Source organism: Chrysochloris asiatica, unplaced genomic scaffold (assembly GCF_000296735.1).
Source record: "Chrysochloris asiatica unplaced genomic scaffold, ChrAsi1.0 scaffold00011, whole genome shotgun sequence".
In the NCBI taxonomy this organism is placed as follows: Eukaryota; Metazoa; Chordata; class Mammalia; order Afrosoricida; family Chrysochloridae; genus Chrysochloris; species Chrysochloris asiatica.
Genome location: NW_006408529.1, coordinates 21,843,750 through 21,853,043, shown reverse-complemented (window position 1 = coordinate 21,853,043; position 9,294 = coordinate 21,843,750).

Genomic DNA, 9,294 nt, shown 5'->3' with positions numbered 1-9,294 from the left:
CGTAAAGATTAACAGCTTTGGAAACACTGTGCAGGGTCTCTATGAGTAGGAACCAACTCCATGGCACATAACAACAACTATGTATGATATATATCATACAGCACTACAGATAATATATCAACTATGTATGACTGATTATATATATATATACATCATACAGTACTACAGATAATACCAAAAGGCTGAAACCATACATTGACAGAGAACTTCCAGAGGTTCAATCCAGATTCAGAAAAGGACCTGGAATGCAGTATATCATTGTTGACATCAGAAGGATCTTGGCTAAAAGCTGAGATCACAAGAAAGAAATCTACCTGTGCTTTACTGACCATGCAAAAGCTATCAATTGTGTGAATCATGACAAGCTATGGATAATGTTGGGGAGAATGAGTATTCTGAAATACTTCATTGTACTTATGAAGAACAGGTATATAGACCAAGAGGAAATTGTTTGAACAGAACAAAGGAACACTAAATGGTTCAAAATTAGGAAAGGTGTGCACCAGCATTTTATTCCTTCACAAATCTTATTCAAACTGTATGCTGAGCAAATAATATGAGAATCTGAATTATATGAAGATAAATGAGGCATCAGGATTAGAGGAAGAGTCATTAACAACCTGTGATATTCTGAAAGTGAAAAGTATTTAAAATACTTACTGATGAAGATCAAAGACCACGGTCTTCGGTACCAGTTGCACCTCAATGCAGCGAAAACGAAATTCCTCACCACTAGACCAGTAAACAGTGTATATATAAATGGAGAAAAGACTGAAATTGTTAAACACTTTGGCTCAGGTCAACTATCAACACTCATGGAAGCAACTGACAAGCAAATGACATATTGCATAAGGCATATTTCTACACAAGACCACTTTAAAGTTTTAAATACCAAAGGTGTCAGTTTGAGGCCTCTCTTATTCACTGTCCAACTTTCACATGCATAGGAGGTTACTGAAAAGACCATGATCCAATATTGAAAAGATCCAACCCATGGCCTTTTCAATAACCTCATATATATGTGAAAGTTGGACAGTGAATAAGAAAGACCATAGAAGAATTGATGCATTTGAGGTATCAGAGCAGAATATTAAAAGTACCAGAACAAATCAGTCTGTGTTGGAAGAAGTATAGCCAGAATGCTCCTTGGCAGCCAGCATGGCCAGACTTCGTCTCTCATACTTCAGACGTATTACCTTGGGGGACTAGTCCCTGGGGAAAGATATCATGTTTGTTAAAGTGGAGTGCTAGAGAAAAAGAGGAAGATCCCCAGTGAGATGGATTGGTACAGTGGCAGCATCAATGGACTCAAATGTAGCAATGACTGTGAGGTTGGTGCAGGACTGGGCAGTGTTTCATTCTTTTGTGCATAGGGTCCCTATGAGTTAGTATGGCACCTTACGACAGCATCAAAATGAGCAACATAATGAATGATGCAGGAATTGTAGAGAGTCACTCATAAGTGTGCGCGCCTCCTCCTCCACCACTGCCGCCTCCTTCTTCTGCCGCTTCTGGTGCTGCTTGTGTGCTAGTTCGGTGGGAACCTGGTACCTCTTTTGTGAAGCGGCAGCTGAGGAGACTCCTGTGCTCGCCATGGCCGAAGAGAAACCCAAGGAAGGAGTCAAGACTGAGAACAATGATCATATTAATTTGAAGTTGGCGGGGCAGGATGGTTCTGTGGTGCAGTTTAAGATTAAGAGGCATATACCACTTAGTAAACTAATGAAAGCCTATTGTGAATGACAGGGTTTGTCAGTGAGGCAGGTCAAATTCTGATTTGACAGGTAGCCAATCAATGACATTTCCACCTGCACAGTTGGAAACGGAGGCTGAAGATACAATTGATGTGTTCCAGCAGCAGACAGGAGGTGTCTTCTGAAAGGAGCCTGCTACTTTACTCCAGAACTCTGTTACTACCGACCAAGAATACATTCTCAATTAGAAAACCACAATTTGGTTCCACCACATCCTGACTACTACAGTATAGTTTTCTCTATTCTTTCATTTCCCTGTCTCCATTCCTTTGTTGTACATAAAGTAATGGGTACATGTGCACATGCATATTGCATCTTTTGTTCTGTTTTTTTTTTTTCTTCTTCTTCTTTTTTACTAAAATGGCCAATGATATATTTTGACTGACATGAAGTGGGGATGAGATGGGGAAAAATACTGGTTCTGTGAAAATCCCCCTTTTCTCCATTAGTGGCATGTTTATTCAGCTCTGATCTTTATATTCCAGTAAGTTATTTTGCTCTCACTGTTTAACAAAAAACAACAACATAAAAAGTCCTTGCATACCTTGTTCAATTGGAGAATTTTAATGTCTTTCATTTATCATTGTAAAACCAAGGACAATTTTATAACTTTTTTGTACATAGTTGTTACATGTAGGGCAATCTGTCTTTAAGTAGGGGTCAATTACTCTAAGAGAAATGAATCCAAGATAGTTTTCCCTTAAAGTCAAGCGTCTTGTTGTTTAAATAAACTTCTTGTTTAAAATGAAAGAAAAAAAAAAAAGTATTGGTAAATGCTCAATTATTTCAGCAGGTAGCACATGATCAAGACCAGATAGTATTGAGGGAAGAATTCAAACTTCACTGAAGGTATTGATGAAAAACAAGGTTTCAGGAACTGACAGAATACATGTTGAAATATTTCCACAAATTGGTGCAACACTGGAGGTGCTTATCGTCTATGCCAAGAAATTTGGAATCCAGCTACTTGGCCCACTGATTGGAAGAGATCAATATTCGTACCCAATGCAAATAAAAGTGACACCGTGGAATGCGAGAATCATGGAACAATTATATTAATATCACATGCAAGTAAAATTTTGCTGAAAATAATTTACAAATGATTGTTTGCAGAAGTACATCTGGACCAGAAATTCAGACTGGATTTAGAAGAGGACTTGGAATGAGGCACACCATTGCTGATGTCAGATGAATCTTGGCTGAAAGCAGAGAATATTTTATAAAGATGTTTACTTGTATTTTATTGGCTACTCAAAGCCATTAAACTGTGTGCATCATAACAAATTGGATAACATTGCAAAAAATGGGAATTCTAGATTACTTACTAATGCTTATGAGAAGTGTATGCAGAGACCAAGATTCAATCTTTAAACTAAACAAGGGGATACTGAATGATTTACAATCGTGAAAGGTGTGGCACCAAGTTTTTACACTTTCACCATATTTACTCAATTTATATGCTGAGCAAATAACCTGAGAAACTAAATTAGATGAAGAAGAATGTACCATCAGATATGCAGATGACATAGCCTTACTTGCTGGAAGCTAAAAAGGACTTGAAATACTTACTGAGAAAATCAATGACAACAGCCTTCAGTATGCATTGCATCTCAATCTACAGGAAACAAAAATCCTCAAAACTAGAACAATTACTAAAATCATGATACATGGAGAATAGATTGAAGTTGCTATACATTTCATTTTACTTGTATCAACATTGAAGATTTATGTAACAGTTAAGAAATTAAGGATGTAGTGAATTGGGCAAATCTGCTGCACAAGTCCTTTTAAGTGTAAAAGTGCAAAGATCACTTTGAGGACTATAGTGTGTCTGATCCAAGCTATGTATTTTTATATGGAAGCTGGAAAATGAATAATGTATTTTCATATGAATGCGAGACAATGAATATGTAAGACTGAAGAAGAATTGATTCATTTGAATTATGGTGTTAGGGAAGAATATTGAAAATACCATGGACTATCAAAAGAACAGATCCCTAGTGTCATGCTCTAGGATAAACGCTGAACTGGCACCTGCAAGTTCAGGAGATCAATTCCACCACCTGCACTTGGAAACACTATACATAGTAGCTATGAGTCTGAACTGACTAAATGGCATACAACAACAACAACAATCAGAGGAACAAACAAATCTGTTTTGAAGAAGTCTAACTGGATTATTCCTTAACAAGAGTGATGGTGAGACTTTATCTATAATATTTTGGACATCTTATCAGGAGGGACCATTATTTGGAGAAGGATATACTTTTTGGTACAGGATCAATGAAAAGGAGGGCTCAAACATTATAATTGTAAAGATGGTACAAAACCAAGTACTGTTTTATTTTGTTGTACATAAGGTTTCTATGAGTCGTAGCCTATGTGACAGCACGGAACAACAATGAAAATAATCATAGCATGTTTATATTATGTGCTATCCAGTGTTTTCTGACTCACAGCAACTCAGTGTATAACAGAATAAAACACTACCCAATAAATTTAAAGACCATTTCAAGAATAGATTTGACACACAAAAAATCATCATGTAAAGTGTGATAATTCATCTCATTATAAAAATAATAACTACCTTTTGCCATATCAACATGAATCAGTTTTTCATTATTTTCAAACAATACTCTGAAACTGTTGTCAAGATCATCAATGGCCTTCACCACATTTCTAAAATCAATGATGAAATTATCTTCTTCATCTTTCTCATCCCATTAACAGCTATTTATGTGGTTAGTTGCTTTTTCCTTTTTTTGGGGGGGCGGGGGGAGGATTTTTAAATTGGTTTTCTGGAAACCACAATCTCTTACCTTTTAGTTTACCTCCCTTTTCTAGCTATAAATTTATTTTCTGATTCATCCCTCTTTCCCTAAATTATAAATGTTGGAATTAAATATTGGACTACTAATCTCAAGGTTGATGATTCAAACCACCAGCTGCTAAGCAGGTAAAAGATGAGGTTGTCTGCTCTTATAAAACTTAAGTAGCTTCATGCAATTCTCATAAACTTTTAAATATAAAATTTTCATATATTTTGTATCTGTTTCTTTACTTATACATTTTATTGTTTTGAGAAATTTGTCCACTCCTATAATTAAGCCATTTCAATTATTTGAGCACACTTTAGTAGCATATGAGTCAGAATCACCTCTACTACAATGAGTTTAGTTTGGTTTGTATTTAGGGTCATTACATACACAACACATTAATTCCAAATGATTAGTTTTGGCTGAATATTTTCTTTTTTAAATAAATTTTAGAATATTGACTATTATATTTCAAGTTGGGTTTGCCCCGTTTTTTTTCTTTACAATCTGGATTGCTGTAGTTAATGAGATCATTTTTACCACATTATGAATTATTGTTCTTACCACAGGAAAATAGTTATCATCAAGACTCATTGTGACCCAATGTACAACAAGAAGGAAACACTACCCAGTCCCGTACTATGCTCACAATAGCTCCTATGTTTGAGCTCATTGCTGCAGCCTTTATGTCAATCCAGAGGAAATTGTCAATGTGTAAATGTTGATCAAGCATCTTGCCACTCAATTCAATTGACTTTCTATATATTTTTCAGTTAAATATCTCAAAATGTCTAGGTTTGTAACTTAAATACAACCAAATAAATGATTTTGCCTTCATTTTTTCCTATTGCATTGTTTTAGTCATCTAATTCAATAGCACTATTATTAATAAAAGAGCTTAGAATATTACACTATTAATGTATAATATTCTTTGAGTAAATAATTTTATAAAGTTAGGTACAATTATTTTATGTCTTTTCATCTTTCTCTCATCATTTTTATATCTTTTTATTAGTAATGAAATATGGAGGAACATTTCAGCTCAATTTCATAGTTGTTCAATCTCCTTTTTTGCCAAGTAATTTTGGTTTTAATTTTTAAAATAATTTTAATATTCATGAAACTTTTATTACTTTTTTTCATAGCAATATATATGCAACTAAAAGATAGATCTGACTTTCTATGGAATCTCAGTTATGCTTATATTAATGGCTTTACTTACACTTTTCTAAAATGAATTTATTTTCTTTGAATTGATTCTTGCATTCATTGAGTTGAGTTAAGGACTTTTTTTACAAGGCTTGTTTTCCTCAAAATTTTGATAAATTTTCTCTTACTTTAATATATTCAGGTCTATTATCTTCAGTAGGTTCTGACTCATAATAACTTTGCATAGAATTTCCAAGGAGTGGTTGATGGGTTTGAAATGCCAATCTGTGGTTAGTTCTCCAGTGCTTATCCTACAACACCAACCAAGAATCCTATCTTTAGGTAAGCGTCTATATAATAAATATTATTAGACTGGGTGAAATGTCTATCCGAGAGTGATTATAGGTTGTCACTGTTATTATAGCATTTTTGAATGATTCTCTTCAGTATCAGAAGTGCAATCCCTCCCTACTCTATGCTATATTGAGTCAAAATTTCTCTGAATCTGTTTTTCTCTGGTGAGGTTAAAATAATACTTATAGTCTTTTGGTAATATAAATAATTAAGCACTCAACTACTAACTTAATTCTTGACTGTTTGAACCCACCCAGAGGGAATACAGAAGATGAGACTGGCACTGTTACCAAAGGTCGTGGCCTTGAAAACCACACAGAGTATTGTATTAAAGAGGTCACCAGGTGTTGATACTGAGTCAACATTTTGCAAATATTTTATTTAAATAAAATAAAATATTTTATTTAGAATGATATAGTGCTAAAAGCCATTGAGAGGTATCTGGAAAAAGAAGTGTGACAGATTTTTCATTTTTTTACTTTTCATTCTTCCTTTCTTGTGTCGCACCCTCTCTGGTCAGCATGGACTCCTTCAGGTGGGTGGGAACACATCCCAAAAATGGTACAGCATTGCACCCACAGTTTTCCAACAGCACAAGGAGGAAATTCTTGGGACCCCCAGCAGTCCCACAGCTAATCCTTGGGCTACTTCTTATGACATCTGACTCTGGGACTCAGCGCTAAAGCTGAAGTGGGTAGGAAACTTTACTTCTGCCTTACCTAACAAGAGACAGCAGCTCTGGCTATGTAGCCAAACCATATGTGCTGTGCGCTTTGTAAAACCCCAACATAAAAGGTAAGAGCCAACACCAACTATTATATATAAGGACGAAGCTATTTTGAGAATTACACTCTGCATACGCAGATACCTAACTGACCTTCAGATCTAAAAATAATGGACAATCTTTCTTCCACTCATTTCTGAAAATCCATCTGTGCAAGACAAGAGGTGACAAGAGGAATGGCCTGAACAAGTGAACACTCCCACACACTGCTGGAAGTCAACTGTGCACACACACTGACATGCTCAGCAAAGGCTACTGGACAGTCAGCTATGGTTTTATTTTTGGTTTTGAGTGATGGTTTTTGTCTCTGTTTTTATATTGTTTATATTTTGGGTTCTTTTGGTCTCATGTTTTTCCGTGGGGTGAGAGTTTGCTCTCCCTATATTACCCAAGAAGAGACAGCTATTGTGGCCATAAAGCCAAGCTACAAGCATACCCCATAATATCCCACCATCTGGACAGGAGCCAGTACCAGCTGTTAGGTATTACATGTGAAAAGGGAAGTCTATCTCCAGATCACATTCACCAGGAGACACTCAGTAAGCTTAACAATAGAGCCACATACATTCATTTGATCATTGAAAACACATTGAACTATTGAAAATGTCCAAGAAAAAAAAACAACAAAAGATCTCAGCACATGTCCAAAAACAGAAAAGAGTAACTGAGACAAATGAGCTGGAGGCAGACACAAACTTCTCATTAGAAAAAGAGCAGTGTTTGGATCTGCCTGAGAAGGAATTCTGAAGAACTATATAGAGAGAAATCCAAATGTTCCACAGAGAGTTGGAGGAAAATAAGGAAGAAATAAGGAAAGTGCTACAGGAGCAATCTTAGTACTAGTTACTGGCACTATATCTGACAGTGTTTCTCTGCTATTCATAAGGTTTTCAGTGACTAAATATTCGCAAGTAGTTTGTCACTCCTTCCTAGTCTGTTTTCATCTGGAAGTTCATCTGAAACCTGTCCACCATGGGAGACCTTGCTGGTATTTAAAATACTGGTGGCATAGCATCCAGAATAACAGCAACTCACAACCCACCACAGTACAATAAACTGACAGACAAGTGCCCCAAGAGGTGACCCAACAGAATGTGACCCAAAGCCAATGTATTTGATATCCCATGCAAGTAAAGTTTTACTAAAGGTAATACAGAAATGGCTGCAATCATACACTGACAGAGAACTTCCAGAGGTTCAAGCTGGATTCAGAAGAAAACGTGGAATGAGGAATATCATTGCTAATGTCTGATGGCTCTTGGCTGAAAGCACAGAATACTTTATTGACTACACAAAGGCTTTCGATTGTGTGGATCATGACAATCTATGGGCAACATTGTGAATTATGAGCACTTAATTGTGCTCATGCGGAATCTGTACCTGGAACAAGAGGCAGTTGTTCAAACAGAACATGGGAACACTGAATGGTTTAAAGTGATATGCAACAGATTGAAACAAGACCTTTAACTCATGCCATATACAAAAACCAACTCTGCATGCATTAAAGACCTAAATGTTAATCCCAAAATTATTAAGGTCATCAATGAAAGAATAGAGACAAATTTGAGGGCTCTAATACAGGGCACAGTTGTTTCTCTTCATTTCTCCACATCAGCAAGTGAAGGTCCCGGGCTTTACTCCATTCGAGTCATCACAGTCAACACTGGTGCATTTAATCCATTTACATTCAGTGTAATTATCGATAGGTGTGGATTAATTGCTGCCATTATATATTTGTGTGTGTGTGGTTTTACTGCTTTCTTTGTTCTGTGTGTCTTCCTTTGCTGAATTCATGCTTTTTGTGTTCTTTCTTGTGAGTTTCCTCATAGTTTACATGTTTCCACATTCTTCTTGGATTTTCATTTTCTTGGTATGCTGTGAAGTGTTAATTTTCTTTGAAGTTACTTTATAGTCCATTAACTTTTCCCTCCATTTAGTGCAGTCTATTTTATTCTGTAATCTACCTGACCTTCTCACCATCTGGATCTCTGCTCCTACATATTTACCTTCTTTCACAATGTAATAGTTTTTATCATAGACTGACCTCCCAGATTCTCTGAGTTTGTTCTTATAGTTGTGTTCTGTTCTCAGTTCTTCCTTCCGATGACATAGTTCTGGGAAGTGCTGCCACATATGTCAATCTCTTTTGTTGTCTGTTCTTGTTGGTTCTCAGTCCACAGAACTCCCTTTAGGATGTTTTGTAGCTAAGGGTTGGCTTTAGAAAAATCCCTTAGCTTCTGTTTATCCTGGAATATTTTGATTACACCATCAGATTTAATTGATAGCTTTGCTGGATAAAGGATTCTTGATTGGCTATTTTTTGTTTTTTGTTTTCCTTTTAGGATTTTATATATGTCTCCTCATTGCCTTCCTGCTTGCATGGCTTCTGCTGAGAGATCTGAGCTTAATCTAATTTGTTTGCCTTTGTATGTAACAC